This window comes from Euphorbia lathyris, chromosome 1, assembly GCF_963576675.1.
Source record: "Euphorbia lathyris chromosome 1, ddEupLath1.1, whole genome shotgun sequence".
NCBI classification, from domain to species: domain Eukaryota; kingdom Viridiplantae; phylum Streptophyta; class Magnoliopsida; order Malpighiales; family Euphorbiaceae; genus Euphorbia; species Euphorbia lathyris.
The window spans coordinates 81,107,121-81,124,897 of NC_088910.1; the positions used below are offsets into that span (position 1 = coordinate 81,107,121).

At 40.9% G+C, this 17,777-nt stretch overlaps 1 pseudogene; it reads right to left on the reverse strand.

Annotated features, from left to right (window-relative positions):
* Window positions 1–8,255: 8,255 nt before the first annotated feature.
* Window positions 8,256–16,677, reverse strand: LOC136218498 (uncharacterized; annotated as a pseudogene).
* Window positions 16,678–17,777: the final 1,100 nt, after the last annotated feature.

Sequence of the window (17,777 nt, forward strand, 5' to 3'; positions counted from 1 at the left end):
TGTTCAAAATGAACAAAGCGAAGGAAAGGAAAAAGAAGGTAGCAAAGGCAAAGGTAAGGGAGTGATCAACGTTATTGCAGGAGGACCCGGATATCAACCACTTGCTAAAAAGGCGAGGATGCAGGATTCTAATAAAGTGGCTCTCAATAAACCTTTCGCCGAAGTTGGATCCACTAATGGTCCTCACGCCGATGTGTTAGTAATCATGATGAACATTGAAGGATCGGATATGAAGCGTGTCATGATCGACACCGGGAGCTCGTGCAATGTGATCACAAGAAGCACATTCGCCAAATTGAAAATAGATCCAATGCAGGTTGAAGCTACTATTGTGGACATCCTAAGGGTGACCGTACACACCGTGAAAACTAAGGGACATGTAATGTAATGCTGGAATGTGAGATCACGGATGGAAACCAGACCTGGAAGGGAGAGAAATAATTCACCATCCTGGATGGCCGGCTGGCGTATAACGTTATCTTAGGGAGGCCTTTCCTCTCAGAAGTTGTCGCCCTAATATCGGTACGCCATTTAACTATGTATGTGCCAACTGAAAAAGGCGGAATAATAATCAAAGGAAGCCAAAAAAACAGCTCAAGAAACATATACGGCGTCCCTAACCATACGCCCACAAGAAGATAACGATGAACAAGAAGAAGAAGAGAATATGAACACAGCCGCTCTAGGAGAGACAGAGAAGGAAACAGAGTGAAAATTGCAAAGGGGCTGCGCCCAGAGATCAATGAGGCAATTATGCAAACACTCATTGAATGCCAGGAGGTTTTTGCCGGTGATAGTGAAATACTAAGAGGAGTAAGGCCATACCTCATTACTCACAAACTCAATACAATGGATGAAGTTACACCGGTCACACAAAAAAGAAGAAATCATGGACCAGAGAGACAGAAGGCAATAGAGGAAGAGATCGCAAAGCTCAAAAAGGCGGATGCGATAGAAGAAGTAATTTATACAGAATGGCTGGCGAATGTGGTTCTAGTTAAAAAAGCCGGCGGAGCATACAGAATGTGTGTCGACTTCACGGACTTAAACAAGGCGTGCCCGAAGGATAATTATCCTCTACCATGTATTGACATCTTGGTGGATGGGACGGCAGGGCACAAGGTCTACTCTTTCACAGATGTGAAATCCAGCTATCACCAAATACCTATGCATCCGGAGGACAGGATCAAGACATCATTTATCACACATCAGGCGACATATTGTTTTAAGGTGATGCCTTTTGTCTTAAAAAATGCAGGGGCCACATATCAACGCATGATGAACAAGATCTTCGAGGATAAGAAGAGCGATAACTTCTCCATATACATTGATGACATGATCATCAAAAGCAAAACCATGAAGGAACATGTGGCGGACATCAAAGAGGTACTCCATGTATTAAAAATTCATAATATTAAGCTTAACCTGGAAAAATGTACGTTTGGTGCCACATTTGGCAAATTTCTGGGCTATATCATTAATCGCCAAGGAGTCACGGCCAACCCTGAAAAAGTAAAGGCGGTGTTAGAAATGAAGCCACCAAAGAATCTTCGAGAGGTGCAGCGCCTGAACGGGCGGATCATTGCTCTGGGAAGATTCATACCTTGCTCCGCTAGACGATGCCTCCCCTTCTATGAAGTGATTAAAAAGCAAAAATCCTTCGATTGGAATGATGATTTCCAACAAGCCTCCGAAGGAATTAAGGAGTTCTTGTCAAAACCACCACTGATGAGTAAACCAACTAAGGTGAGGACCTTTATCTATACGTCTCAGTTACAGAGAAAGCGATATGCACGAGAGGAAGAAGGACAGCAATATCCTATATATTAGGTGAGCAAGGTGTTGAAAGATGCTAAGACAAGATATTCAAAGCTAGACAAAATGGCGTTGGTGGTAGTAGTCACTTCCATCCGCATGCGTCTGTATTTTCAAGCACACACCATCATAGTGCGAACGAGTATACCAATGAGGAAGGTGTTGCAGCGGCCAGAAACATCCAGCAGGTTGATGGAGTGGTCCATACGGCTAGGCGAGTTTGACATTCGGTACGAAGGAAGGGTAGCGTTGAAAAGCCAGGTTTTGGCAGATTTTGTTAACGAATTCACAGAGGAATTCACAAACTCGCCAAAAGTCAGAAAAGAGGAATGGACAATGCATACAGATGGAGCCTCTTCAGAAGAAGGAGCAGGAGCGAGAGTAGTAATAAAGGGGCCAGAATATGTTCGAGTCTGCTATGCAGCTAAATTAGATTTCTCCGTAACTAACAATGCGGCAGAATACGAAGCCCTGATCCTTGGATTACAACTACTGAAGGAAGTAGTGCCAGGACATGTAGTGATATACAATGATTCTGAGTACGTGAGTTGAGTGTAACTCCTCCGTAGCACAGATGATTGTATTCTGAATTTAGTGAGCCGGAATACAGATTGGGCCTAAGGACCATTTTATATATATTTTCTAAGTACAGCAAGGCCTTTTTAAAATAAGTATTACTATAACAAGTGACATAGGTGAATAAATTCTAACTTGGTACTGATGATATATTTTGATTTGTGCTCTTTACATTACTTTTGTATATACATATATGCGTAATATGTTTATTGAGTAGGCAGCTCACCCCTTGCCAACAGATTTTACAGGTTAGGTGGAGTTCTTCTTGCTTAAGGTCGCACCGGCAGTGTCAGTCCATTCTCATCTAGGCATTTTGGAGTCTTGTGATGTACTTTTGTTTTGTAAATCCTCTATGTAGGATAATGACTTAAACGTATATTGTAAATTGTAAATGCTTTCTCTTATGTATAATATGTTAGTTTATATGAGATTGAAGTTTATATGATTGAGAATTGAAAGCATGTCTATAACTGATATTGTGTGAGATATCATGCGATCCAAGTGAGGGGGTTATAGATTCAAAGCTGATGGTGAACCAAGTAATGAAGAATTTCCATGTCAAAGATGAAACTTTAGCAAAGTATGTGGAAGAAGCAAAGCGAATCCTATCAATTTTGGAGGGCAAGGACATGAAGTGGGAAATAATACATATCCCACGAGAATCAAATATAGAGGCGGATCATCTGGCCAAAGCAGCATCCAACAAGAGCCAATGGCAAGACCTCACATGTCCATTTGCAATCAAAATGAAACCAGCATTTGAAAAAGAAGAAGTGGCGATCGTCCAATTGGCTCAGAATGATTGGAGAACCGCCATACTAAAGTACCTAAAAGAAGGAATCCTGCCTAAAGACAGGAATCAAGCCAAGAAGGTGGTCAACAAAGCCGCCCACTACGCTATCATGGAAGATCAATTGTACAAAAAGTCCTTTAGCCAGCCATGGTTAAAATGTATAGCTACGGAGGAAGGGCAAGACATCCTATGGGAATTACACGAAGGGATATGTGGAGCACATGAGGCACATGCTATAATCTTTAGAAATACAAGGTTAGCAGGATATTATTGGCCGACAGCGGAGAAAGATGCCAAGAAAATGGTGGAAGAATGCCACAATTGTCAAATTCATGCGAACGAAACACATGTACACAAAGCGCTTCAAAGACAAATCGTGGAAGGCTGGCCATTCGCCACCTGGGGTATTGATATAGTAGGACCTTTCCTGCCTGCCAAGAGACAATACAAGTTCGTGATAGTGGCTGTAGATCATTTCACCAAATGGGCGGAGGCCGAACCCATTTCAATCATTACTGCCAGGCGAATGATAGATTTCCTCCACGACAACATTATTGGAAGATTTGGCGTACCTCATACGATTGTCATAGATAATGGGACGCAGTTCAATTATGAAGAATTCAAGAAATACTGCTCAGATTGGGGAATCACCAACAACTTCACCTCTGTTTATTATCCGCAATCAAACGGGATGACCGAGGTTACAAATTGTACGCTTGTCAAGGGGATTAAGAAAAGATTAGGAGAAAAGAATAAATGTTGGGCGGATGAGTTGATGTCAGTCTTATGGGCGTACCATACAACCCCCAGGGTGGCGACCGGAGAAACTCCGTTCTCTCTCACTTATGGAGTCGAAGCAGTTCTCCCCATTGAAATCAAGAATCCTAGTGGGCGAGTCTCCTTTTATTGCGAGCAACAGAATGAAGAGAGGCTTAGACAAAGCCTGGATGATCTTGAAACAAAGAGGGATAAAGCTTCTACCAGAATCGCCGCCTATAAGCAGCGAGTCGCCTCCTATCACAACAAAAACGCTCGCCTAATGGAGCTAAATAAAAGGGATTTAGTCCTGAAGAATTCGGATAAAATCCAGTCGGCAGATGGAAAAGGCAAGTTAGGCGTAACCTGGACGGGACCATACCGTGTAGCGGTTAAAATTGGACCCACCACCTTCAAGCTTGAGGAGATGGATGGAACAGAGATACCAAGAACTTGGAACATCCAGAATCTCCGCAAATACTTTCAGAAGTAGAAGGAAAAGGGCCTTGAGTACTCTTTTTCCTTAGAATAAGATTTTTTGCCAATGGGTTTTTTCTTGTTATAAGGTTTTAATGAGGCTCACATGAGAGGCTATTCACAATTGTAATAAGAGGCAAGCCATTTCTTGCTCAATAAATGAATTGAAATTGATTTTTGCTTGCATGTTTCTTGCTAGCATATAATACATAAATGTCTTCTAACCAAGAGGGAAGGTGATGCGCCTCCCGTTGAGAAGGCTCACTAAGGGATAGGTGTACCCCGTCGTTATCAAGTAATAAAATCTGGACAAGTCCAGGTATCGAATCCACAGGATTTATTTCTGCAAGTATCAAGCTACTTGGTCTCAGGTGTTATCTAGGCTGTGTGGGTTTTGAGGTTGTTTTGATTAAGTTAACCTACTCCTAATTAAGTTACTTCTACTCCTATCTAAGTTATTCTACTCCTAAGTGATCTTTTACCAATGTAATTGCCCGAAGGAACATGAGGTGATACGATAACAATGAAAATAGATTGTTTAGACAACAGAATTAAAACCTAATCTAAGTCACTTGTGTCCGAGGCGATTAACCCTACATATCCTCCTGAGGTCCCTAGTTCGTGATTCCCTTATAAGGCCGAAACTATCTCTAAGGCTCAGCAATTTGGGCTTAATCTTCTATAGGGTCGTCAATCCTATAGGCACTGACTAGGTCAGATTCAGCTCGCAATATGTGCCAACTTAATTTTGGGATTATCGAATGAGTTAAACCAATCAGACAAAGCGTAAGATAAAGATTTAAGCAATAGAACAATTGAATAAACAAAACTATAACATATATTAAAGATGAAAGTATTGTCACGAAGATACAGTGAGCCTAGGATTCATAACATAGATCAAAGGCTAGACAGAATATAAAAGAAGAAAAATCCCTTTCAGGGAACTTGTGTACCAATGCAGGCGTCTTCCTAAGACTTAAGGATGGAACTTGAGCAATCCTCCGTGAACGGAGCTTCGGAGGTGTCTTCAATAGAGGTTGAAGGAGATGGAGGGGGTAGAGAGAATTTCTCAAGGTGGGAGCTTAGGTTTTTACAAAAGATAAAAGATATCTAATTTACAATTGGAAATTCCTATTTATAGATGCGGTTCGGGCCCTCTTTTTGACCTAATTCGTATCCTTTTGTAGGTGGGAAGTCGTGGGGTCAATCGTGGCTTCGTGGGACCGGGAATTAGTCTTTTGACTGATTCCCTCAGGGCAGCTCGCCGAGCTGGGCGAGCCAGTTCTACAAGCTGGCCTTTGCAGGCCAGCTCGCCTGAGCTGGCCCCTTAGAGGCCTACTTGACGGGCTAGCAGTGCCAGCTCACCGATCCGGTCCTAAAAAGGCCAATTCGACGAGCAAGATTTCCCAAAACGCCTTGCGCGACTGTTGGATGTCCCGAAACGCAACTTTCACCCAAACTCGTTCCTGTTTTAGCATGCACATGCACGAAAACTCCAAACAACATTAGTTCCGAGGCTAAATTGACCCGTCAATCGCTCATTTTGAGTAAACACTCCGTTTGGTGCGACTTTTGGCGGATCAATTAGCTATAAAAGATAATGGAAATTTAACGTACATGCCAATTTGGCCATATTTGCCTAAAATAACCAGAAAACGAGCCTAAACAACGAAAAGTAAATAGAATGTATCCAATTTCTAACTAACTCACACAAAAGCATATAAATGCGAGAATTGCTCGCTTATTCATGAAATAACGCTAAAACCCGTCCTAAAACCGTACCCAAAGATAGGGTTTTTTGACCCGTATCAAACCTCCTCGCACTTAAAACTTTACTTGTCCCCAAGTAAACTAAAAAATCTAAACCCGCAATCACAAGCAAGCTAGAAAACCTCCTCGTTTGACTAGGTAATTGACACAATTTCGAGCATCTGTAATTACATGCATTTGGAATTACAAAGTAGAGACACGATATCCAAAAGCCGCATTTCAATTAGCACAGGTCATATGTGTTGGTCCCTGGTAATTAGTTCTAAGGGGGGGGGGTTAGGAACTAATATAACTTTTTCGCGTTTTAATTAAGCTGATTGGATGTTATTTTGAGAGTTTATTAACTCGGCCTTTGGTCAGCTTGGTGAGATATATCACAGGACAGCTTTAGTCAGATGTTGACCAAAGTTGTTTCCTTGAGAGTTAGGAATTGACACTCTTGGAGGTCAGCTTCTAACTCAGCACCACTTACTTACTCAGGATCAGCTTAGGCAATTTATATGCTGAGTAAATAAAGCAAACAACACATGCAGTTATAAGAGAGAGTTTAGAAATTACTCAGTATCACTTATCCTGGTTCGGTCTCTCTGCCTACGTCCAGTCCCCAGAGTCCTTCGGGCTTTTTGAATCCAATACTGAGCTCTTTAAAGGTAGAGCACAAACCAATTACAAGGCAGTTGAATATGCAAGAGTACCTTCCTCTATTCGTCTACTCAACTCCTACTAAGTGCTACAACCCAGCACCTAGATTTCTCTACCACTGAAATGCTTACAGCCAAGCACTCAGCTTTACACTCTCAATATTCCTATTGATCACAGACTTGTTCTTTTTTTTGAACTAAAGAACACTTTAGATGATTACAAATCAATCTAGCATTTACACATAGAATAGAAAAGTTGGTGTAAGATCCTTTTTGTATTTGAGTGCTTTTGAAACTTTCTCACTTGTATTTTTCTTTCAATATTTCAGTGTGTATCTCATCCAAGTTTTTCGATTGTCCTTTTATAGAAGGAAATCTGTAGATTTGATCGTTTTGAAATGTCTTAACCGTTAACATCAAAACGGCTCTTTTGGGGAACAATTTCTGGACAGCTTCAGACTGCACCGCCATTCCCTTTCTCTGTTTTCTTCAAGCGTCAGGTTTGTCTTCTAGTCGTCTGGTTTGTCTTTTTATGCCAGTTGTCTGTTTCCAATAATCCAACGTCCCATGACTCTTGGAATTAGTCTTTTAGGTGTCTTCGAGGTTCCAATTATTGGTGCAGGAGATCGGTAGACTTTGTCTTTTAGTGAACGGATCCTTTATGCTGTCCTGACTGTCACTCAGCTTCGTTTGTCCTCTTCGAGTATTCATCATTCATGTTGAGTTCCTTCTAGGTCAGCTCCGTTTTGTTTAACCGCTCCTGAAGAAGCCTTCAACTTTAGCCAGCTTCGTTTTGCTTCTGAATTATACTCCACTCAGCTCTTATTCTGTCATGCTGAGTTCCATTCTACTCAGCTTCATTTGTGCTTACTTTTGTCCTGTCTTTACTTTATATATTTTTGCACTCAATATTTAACAAACATATTAGTACAATTAAATCAAAGCATCTAAATTTAATTGCCTCTTAATCATGGATGATTTTGTCAAATCAAAATCTTGTGGAAAAGGTGTTTCAACAAACTCCCCCATTTTGATGTTGGCAAAATACATAATTACGGAACTCAGTTATAAGTTGCCCCATGATTGATATTTTTGATATGACTCTCCCGTAAGGGTTGCATTCATTTTGTCTTAACTTTATTCTAAACCTTCAAAGATCTCATTTAATTAGACTTAAGACATTTGTGTGTACTGACTCAGTTTTGGAAGGATGTTGTCTCTCAGTTTAGTTTTAGTGTTAATGTTTTTAACCTTTTTGATTCGTCAACCTTGATTAGTCAGATCAGGAAGAAAACTGATACTTGTGATATTAGATTTAAACAACAACAACAAAAAACAAACATATTAACCTAAACAGTAGACAACTAAGTATTCAAAGACAGGAAACGGGATATGAAGCTAAGTCTCTAGACACTGACTAGCTAGTTTTACTTCTTCTTTCTTTGAGCTGAGGGATCAACATGAGCAATGCCTTTTCCTTTGCTTCTAGACGCAGTACCTGCAGGCTGAGGCTGAGTTCCTCCTTGACTTGTCTCCCCCGTTTTGCCATCATCGGGTTTGTAGAGGAAAGTTTCATTCCGTGCGGCGGAGGAGAGATACTGAGAGTAGCGCTGGAGCCTTTTGGTGCTTTCACCCAAGCCATCAATGACTGGCACACTATCGTCCTGGATATGTCGAGGAACCCTAAGAGAGCTGCTGATCATACTGAGGAGGCATTCATGAGATTTGCTCAGGCAGGTGAGGGAGCTTGTGATCTGACCAAAAGCTTGATGAAGCAGTTTGAGTAGAGCAGAATCATAAAACATGCGCTGGCCATTGTTGATGCGCATTGCCTTCATGATAGCTTATGAAAAGCTCATGAGTTCAGTGTTGGAGATGGGATCAACATCCATTTGGGCTCGGTCAATGTTGAGTATTCTGACTGCCTCACTCAATTGGTCAATAGTACACTGAGAAGAGGAGGATACTAGATCACGTGTACTGGTCAGCTCAGTATGAAGTTGGCTGAAACATTTTTAAAGTTCGGCAGAGGTGGCAAACTCAGCATTACCGGGTGGACTTAATTTGCTCAGCTCAGTATTCAATTTGGTAAAACAGTCTTGCAATTCAGCAGACGTAACAGATTCAGGATTGGCAGGTGCTCTCGAGGTGGTCAGTTCCGCTGCTAGCTTAACAAAGTAGCTTTGAAGCTCAGTGGAAGTGACATACCCTGTATTGATTTCTGATAGTTGGTGAATTTTGCCTTCAAGCGAATCCATATGGGTGGCCATTGTAAGCACTAGTTCACTCAGTTTTGCAATTTGTTCTTGATTTGGTTGCTGAGTTTGAACCACAGTGATAATGCTAACCAGATCCTTAAGCCCTCGAAGTTCATTCAGAAGCTGAGTAATACCTGTCAAGTGAGAGGACTCAGCTTGAGTAGATTGGTGACTATCAGCTTGAGTAGTATGGAAATCTTGAAGCAAGGACTGAGCAGAAGCAATGACCCGTCGGCCAGACTCAGTAGCATTCAAGTATGCAAACTTAGCAGCATTGGACTCAGAGGCTGGTACAAAATTTGATGGTGGTGGAGGAGTTGGTTCTCTACCAGATTGAGTACCTTGATTGGTACCTGTACTTTGATGGGTTTCTTGAGCTGAATCATCAACATGTTGTGTTGGGGGTGGAACTTGATTAGATAAGTTAATCTGCTCAGCTTGAAGTGGTGAAGTGGAGACAGGAAGTGTGCTACCTTGAGCATCTTGGATTGGATCTGCAGGGTTTTTGGCTTATTCCTCATCCTGAGTAACAGAGGCTTGTTTTTCCACTGGATCTTCTGGTGGTGACTCAGTTTCATTGGAGAAGTACTGGAACTGGATTGTAGAGAGGTCAGTTTCAGGCTCATCAATGGAAAAGTCGTCCATGAGATAAATTTGCTTTTGTGCTTTCTTTTTGAGTCTTCGCCGTGTCTCAGCTCTTGGCGGTGAATGGTCAGTTCGAATACCTTCACTGGACTCAGTATCAACTATCTCCTCTTCCACAGGTTGCTCAAAAGGTCCCTCAACAGCATTACTTTCTTTCTTTCTCTGCTCAGAATCATCCTGAGGTTCTTCAATATTGGGACATTCTTCCTGCTCAGTATTAACTTCTTGGTGTTCAACATGTTGCTCAGTCTCTTCCACAACTTCCTTTTCTTGGTCAGTTCCATGACCTTCAGGTTGAGTAGAGGCTAGTGGGACAGCTTCTACTATCTTTAAGGAGTTACCCTTTTTCTTCTTCTTTAAAGGGGTTTCTAGAGTTTCTTCGTCCTCATCCTCAGGCTCTTCTTGCCTCTTTCTTTTCTCAGCTTGCTCCTTAGCCTTGTCAGCTTTAGCTTTTTCTCTTGATGAAAGCCTTACTTTCTTTGGGACAGCATGAATGTCTTTGGAGCAGGTTTCTACAGCCTTCCTCTTCTTCCTTCTCTCAGGCTGAGCTGTCTCAGGTGACTCAGCATGAGCCTCAACATCTTTTGCAGGCTCAGCTTCAGGCTCAATTTCTTGTTGCTCAGCTTCTTCATCTTCCTCACCATCTCCAGCTCCTTCATATCCCTTCAAGGGTTGATTATACAATAGTCCATCCAGTAGGACTGCAGTGATTTCACTTCCCAATGTGCTTGTTTCATTCACCGTCTCTATTTGCTTGTCCTGTATAATTTTTGTAATGAGTGAGCCCAAGCGGAGTTTCTTACCACTTCGTTGAAACGCTCCAACTAGAAAGACGGGAAGATTGAACGGAGTGTAGGTCAATATGTGCCAGATGAAGCACTGTTCGAAGTTTGATGCGGACGAAGCTGACCTGAGTTTGGGGAAGATAAAGTTGGTCAGCATGAAGTGGACCATCTTTTGTTCTTTACCCATACAGGTGCTGGTTATTTCCCCCTTATGATCTTTGGGTTTACAGAACCCCTTTAGCTTCTCAGTTGTGGCTTTTGGTATTTTCTCCTTTGTCGTTCTAAATTGAATTCCTTCGTCTGGTAAATCTAGCAATGTGGCTAGATAGGTCGGGGTTACAACGATTTTTTGACCTTTAACAGTGGTCTCCAAATAGTCACAGTCATCTGCATCAACACGTAGATTCGAGTAGAATTCCTGTACTAACCTGGGATATGTTGTTCCTGAAAGAGAGAAGAGACCTTTCCACTTGTTCTTCTCGATCCATTCACAGAATGGTTTCTCAGACGAGACAAAACTTGAAGAAAACCATCGGCATTTTAAAACCTCCAGATTGTTGACCTTTGAATGTACCTTGATCATTTTCCTTTCTATTTCCGTCGAAGGACCCGTGTGGTCAGTAGGTTTGTCTGTGGTTTGAGTTTTAGGGGTTTTGTTTTTGCCGGAAGCCATTTTTGAAGGTTTTGAAGTTCTTAGGAGAGAAAGAAGTTTGATTTTCAGGAGATTACAGGCGTAAGGAATGAAAAGTGGGGATTCTTCCACTTTTTATATAAATTTACGGCGGTCCTTAATCATTAACTGGCCGTTTTTACCTAGGGACGTTCAACCGACAAAAATTCTATCAATTATGACATCTTCGGCGCATGGGATTTGCCATTAATGTGCGTCTTCCCAAGGTGCCAGAGGTTACACGTGTAGGTTCTCTTTACGCGAGTGGGTTTTTACTAGGTTTTGCTAGAATTCGAAGCATCCACGATATTGATTGCCTAACTTTTGTGAAGATAATTTCTCTATCACTAATTTACTCAACATACGTTACTCACTCAGCATGTGTATTTACTCAACATAGAGTGATTACTTAATATGTTTATCTACTCAGCATAGGATGTTTACTCAGCTTTTATGCCTACTCAGTATCATCACTCAATATATATGTCAATTCAGCATAGGGTGCCTTTTTCATTTTCAAGTTTAGTAAGGAGTTGATATTTTACTCAACATGGCATTTGCACAATTATTCAAAGTTCCACTCATATGATAATTATTTAATACAGACTTAGTTAGAGTGGATTTGACATACCAATTGCTTCCCTTAGTGTGTTGAATTGTTCTCGTGCCAAGGGCTTTGTGAAGATATCTGCAAGCTGATCATTTGTTGGCACGTAGGTCAGCTTGATCTCATCTTTTAGTACATGATCTCTGATGAAGTGATGCCTTATGCTAACATGCTTCATCCTGCTGTGTTGGACTGGATTTTTAGATAGATCAATGGCACTTTTGTTGTCGCATTTGATCTCTATTGTCTTTGTTTTGACTCCGTAATCCTCAAGCTGTTGCTTTATCCATAGGACTTGTGCGACACGGCTTCCAGCAGTCACGTACTCAGCTTCAGTTGTAGACAGAGCTACGGATGATTGCTTCTTGCTGAACCAAGATACTAGACAGCTTCCAAGGAAATGACATCCTCCTGAAGTACTCTTCCGTTCTAGCTTATCTCGTCCATAGTCAGCATCAGTATATCCAATGAGTGTGAAGTCATTTGAGGTTGGATACCATAGACCTGCATCAACTGAGCTTTGCAAGTATCTAAAAATTCTTTTTACAGCAGTTAGATGAGATTCCCTGGGGTCAGCTTGATATCTAGCGCAATAGCATACTGAGTATTGAATGTCTGGTCTACTGGCAGTGAGATAGAGTAAAGAACCTATCATACCTCGATAGAGTTTACTATCAACTGACTTACTATTCTCATCCTTGCATAGGACAGTATCAGTACCCATGGGGGTTGATATTGTTTTGCAATCTACCATGCTGAATTTCTTTAACATTTCCTTGGTGTACTTAGACTGACTTATAAAGATGCCATTCTTTCCTTGCTTGATTTGAAGTCCAAGGAAGAAGTTGAGTTCACCCATCATGGACATTTCGAACTCAGTTTGCATCTGTTGGCTAAATTCTTTGCACAAGGATTCGTCAGTAGCACCAAAAATTATATCATCAACATATATCTGCGCAAGTAGGGTATGTTTACCCTTTTTCTTAATAAACAAGGTTGTGTCAGCTTTTCCCCTGACATAGTTCCTGGTCAGCAGGAAGTTGGTCAACCTCTCATACCAAGCTCTTGGAGCTTGCTTTAGGCCGTACATGGCCTTTTTGAGTTTATAAACGTGGTTTGGAAATTTTGAATCTTCAAACCCAGGAGGTTGGTTAACATATACCTCTTCGTTTATAAAGCCATTAAGAAACGCACATTTTACATCCATTTGGTATAGTTTAAAATTCATGTAACTGGCATAGGCACACAATATACATATAGCTTCTAATCTAGCAACAGGAGCAAATGTTTCTCCATAGTCTATACCCTCTTGCTGACTATAGCCTTGGGCTACAAGTCGAGCTTTGTTTCTAATCACATTTCCATGCTCATCTAGCTTATTTCTAAAGACCCACTTGGTTCCTATGGGCTTTTGATTCCTAGGTTTAGGTACTAAATCCCATACCTCATTTCTGGTGAATTGGTCAAGCTCTTCTTGCATAGCATTGATCCAATATTCATCTTGCTCAGCATCAGCAAAGTTCTTTGGCTCATGTATTGAGACGAATGCAACATTGCTGGGGTATTTTCTAAGTTGATCTCTGGTCATTAATTTGTTATTGGCGGCATCAAGAATGGCTTGTTCTGTATGTCCTCTTGGGATCTTTATTTCCTTGGGCAGTGTTAAGTCGTTTGGAAGAGGTGTTTCTACAATCTCTACAGGAATAGATTGGTCAGCAAATGATATTTCAATTTCTTGCTTACCTTGAGTCAGTTCCTGTATAGATGACACAGAGGCTTCTGGTTGATCAGCGGAAGCTGAGCCTGGTTCATCTTCTTCAGGCTGAGCTGTCTTACCTGTAGGGTCAGTTTCATCGAACTCAATATGTACAGACTCTTCCACAATCTGAGTTCTTTTGTTAAATACTCTATATGCTTTACTGTTTGTTGAGTACCCTAAAAAGATCGCCTCATCAGCTTTAGCATCAAATTTAGCAAGGTTGTCTTTTGTGTTAAGTATAAAGCATTTACACCCAAAGGCACGAAAGTATCCAATGTTGGGCTTTCGACCTTTCCAAAGTTCATATGGGGTTTTCTTAAGTATAGGTCTAACTAGAGCCCTATTCAGTATGTAACATGCCGTGTGAACAGCTTCACCCCAGAAGTACTTTGGAAGCCTATTTTCACTCAGCATTGTCCTAGCTATTTCGACAATGGTTCTATTTTTCCTTTCAGCGACCCCATTTTGTTGAGGTGTTCTAGGAGCAGAGAAGTTGTGGTCAATACCACTGGTTTCACAGAATTCATCAAACTGTTGGTTTTTGAATTCTCCACCATTGTCGCTTCTAATGTGAGCTACTCTTAGGTCTTTGTCATTTTCAAGCTTTTTGATCAATGTGGTAAACATCCCAAACGTTTCATCCTTGCTACTCAGCAAGATGATCCAAGTGTACTGAGAGAAATCATCTACAATAACCAAGGAAAATTTCTTACCTCCCAAGCTGAGTGGCTGGATAGGTCCGAAAAGATCCAAGTGTAGTAATTCCAATGGTCTTTTGGTTGAGACAATATTTTTGCTATGAAATGACTTTTTAGTTTGTTTGCCTTGCTGACAGGCTTTACACAGTTGATATTTTTCAAACTTTAACTTGGGTAATCCCTCAACTAATTTCTTTCTAGCTAATTTGGCAAGAAGGTCCATGCTGACATGCCCAAGTCTTCTATGCCATAGCCAGGAGTTGTCCTCTTTAGACACTAAGCATATGTTTTTAGAAAACTGTTTTTCTAAGTTTAACATGTATACATTTTCTACACGAGGGGCAGTTAAAATTAATTCATTTGTATTTCCCTCGAGTATTTGACACTTAGTATCATCAAATACAACCCTTCTGCCGCTCTTGCAAAGCTGAGCTACACTCAGCAGATTGTATTTGAGACCTTTAACTAGGGAGACAGACTCAATAGTTGGGTTACCTCCGATAGTACCTGAGCCGACTATCTTACCCTTCTTGTTGTCTCCAAAGCTTACACTTCCACCTCGTTTAAGCTCTAGTGTGATGAACTGAGTTTCATCACCTGTCATATGCCTTGAGCATGCGCTGTCTATATACCATAGTTTTGACTTCTCCACGCATGTCAAGCTGACCTGCAGTTTAAACTATTCATTTTTAGGTACCAAATTTCTTTTGGGTCATTTCTTGTTAGTATAAACAGGTGCAAAATCATATTTTAACTTGTGACATCATACTTTTATGGTGTGGCCTGGCTTACCACAGAAATCACAAAAAGGTACCCTTTGTGGGTTGAACTGAGTATAGTCAGCATTATTGTGTTGGGCATGCCAACATACTTTTGTGGTATGCCCTTTTCTTCCACAGAAGTCACATTGGACAGTCCGCTTGTTATGCCAACACACATCCTTTGTGTGTCCCCTTTTTCTACAACACTCACATTGAGTAACTTGCTTATGCTGACTAGTATTTGCGTACTTAGCATGGGCTTTATTTCTTTTTGAGCCCTTCTCTTGACTCTGTAACGTTGTGATATCCTTTCTAAGTTTCTTTGACTCAGATTGAACCTCTGTGACAAACTTATGTAAGATTTGCATGTTGGTATGCAAGTCAGAGTTGTCTTGGAGAAGATATCGGAGGTCACTCAGCTTGACCTCTTCAATCTCATCACAGCGCCTGCTGAGTGCCTTAATCTTTTTGTTACACTTCTTAGTTAGTGTATATAAGTCACTCAGGGCATTTACCATTTCGTTTCTAAGCAAAAGTAAGGATGTTACGTCATTGTTGTGATTCTCCTGGTCAGTTTCATTAGAGAGGTCAGCATGCTCAGATTGGGATTGGTCAGCTCCATCATCTGCCATAAAACATATGTTGGCTGTTTCATTTTGCTCAGCTTCAGATGATGTTGACTCATCACTGTCACTCCATATGGCTACCATAGCCTTTTTGCTTCCTTTCTTCTCTTTCTTGAGGTTGGGACAGCTTGACTTGATGTGCCCTGTTTGATGACACTCAAAACATGTGACAGATTTCGAGCTGTCCTTCTTGTACTTGTCACTTGACTCAGCTTTGTACTTATCATTTCTTCTGAATGATCTTTTGCCGTTTCTATCATTTCTCCTGAACATCTTTTTCATCTTTCTGGTGAATATGGCCAGTTCCTCATCATCAGTTGACTCCGCTTCAGTTGAGTCAGCTTTCATGACAAGGGATTTTTGTTTCTTATCTTCTGATTTTTCTTTCTCTTTGGCTTCAAAGTTTTTCATAGAGATTTCATGGGTCAGCAGGGATCCGATCAGCTCATCATACTTGTAGGTAGTCAAGTCTTGGGCTTCTTCTACGGCTGTTTTCTTTGCTTGCCAGCTCTTGGGCAGACTTCTCAGAATTTTCTTCACCTGTTCTTCTTCAGTGAAGTTCTTTCCAAGCCTTTTTAGCTCATTTATAATGTTTGTGAACCTTGCGTTCATCTCTGAGATGTCTTCATTCTCCTTCATCTCAAACAGCTCGTAGAGTCTCATATGTTGATTGACTTTAGACTCCTTAACTTTGCTTGTGCCTTCATAGGTTACTTCAAGCTTCTTCCAAATCTCCTGTGCTGACTCACAACCTGAAATCTTATTGTATTCTGCAGCATCTAATGCACAGTGAAGCATGTTTATAGCCGAAGCATTATTTTGTAACTTTCTGAGGTCATCCTCTGTCCACTCAGCCTCACTTTTAACAATTTTCTCATCGTTAACTGTTTGTATGGCACATGTGGACCTTGAACAATTGCAAGCCATGCACTCATGTTTGTGGCTTGAATAAAGTTTTTCATCCTATTCTTCCAGAATGTATAATTTGACCCAAAGAATAGGGGAGGTCTAGTGATTGATAGTCCCTCAGGGAGTATCTGTGTTGTTTGGTTTCCTGGAAGGAACCGAGTGCTATTCTCACCCATTTTTAGGGATCAGCTCAAGATTGTTAAATCTTTGGGTAGTGAGCTTAGGCTCTGATACCACTTGTTGGTCCCTGGTAATTAGTTCTAAGGGGGGGGGGGTTAGGAACTAATATAACTTTTTCGCGTTTTAATTAAGCTGACTGGATGTTATTTTGAGAGTTTATTAACTCTGCCTTTGGTCAGCTTGGTGAGATATATCACAGGACAGCTTTAGTCAGATGTTGACCAAAGTTGTTTCCTTGAGAGTTAGGAATTGACACTCTTGGAGGTCAGCTTCTAACTCAGCACCACTTACTTACTCAAGATCAGCTTAGGCAATTTATATGCTGAGTAAATAAAGCAAACAACACATGCAGTTATAAGAGAGAGTTTAGAAATTACTCAGTATCACTTATCCTGGTTCGGCCTCTCTGCCTACGTCCAGTCCTTAGAGTCCTCCGGGCTTTTTGAATCCAATACTGAGCTCTTTAAAGGTAGAGCACAAACCAATTACAAGGCAGTTGAATATGCAAGAGTACCTTCCTCTATTCGTCTACTCAACTCCTACTAAGTGCTACAACCCAGCACCTAGATTTCTCTACCACTGAAATGCTTACAGCCAAGCACTCAGCTTTACACTCTCAATATTCCTATTGATCACAGACTTGTTCTTTTTTTTTTGAACTAAAGAACACTTTAGATGATTACAAATCAATCTAGCATTTACACATAGAATAGAAAAGTTGGTGTAAGATCCTTTTTGTATTTGAGTGCTTTTGAAACTTTCTCACTTGTATTTTTCTTTCAATATTTCAGTGTGTATCTCATCCAAGTTTTTCGATTTTCCTTTTATAGAAGGAAATCTGTAGATTTGATCGTTTTGAAATGTCTTAACCATTAACATCAAAACGGCTCTTTTGGGGAACAATTTCTGGACAGCTTCAGACTGCACCGCCATTCCCTTTCTCTGTTTTCTTCAAGCGTCAGGTTTGTCTTCTAGTCGTCTGGTTTGTCTTTTTGTGCCAGTTGTCTGTTTCCAATAATCCAACGTCCCATGACTCTTGGAATTAGTCTTT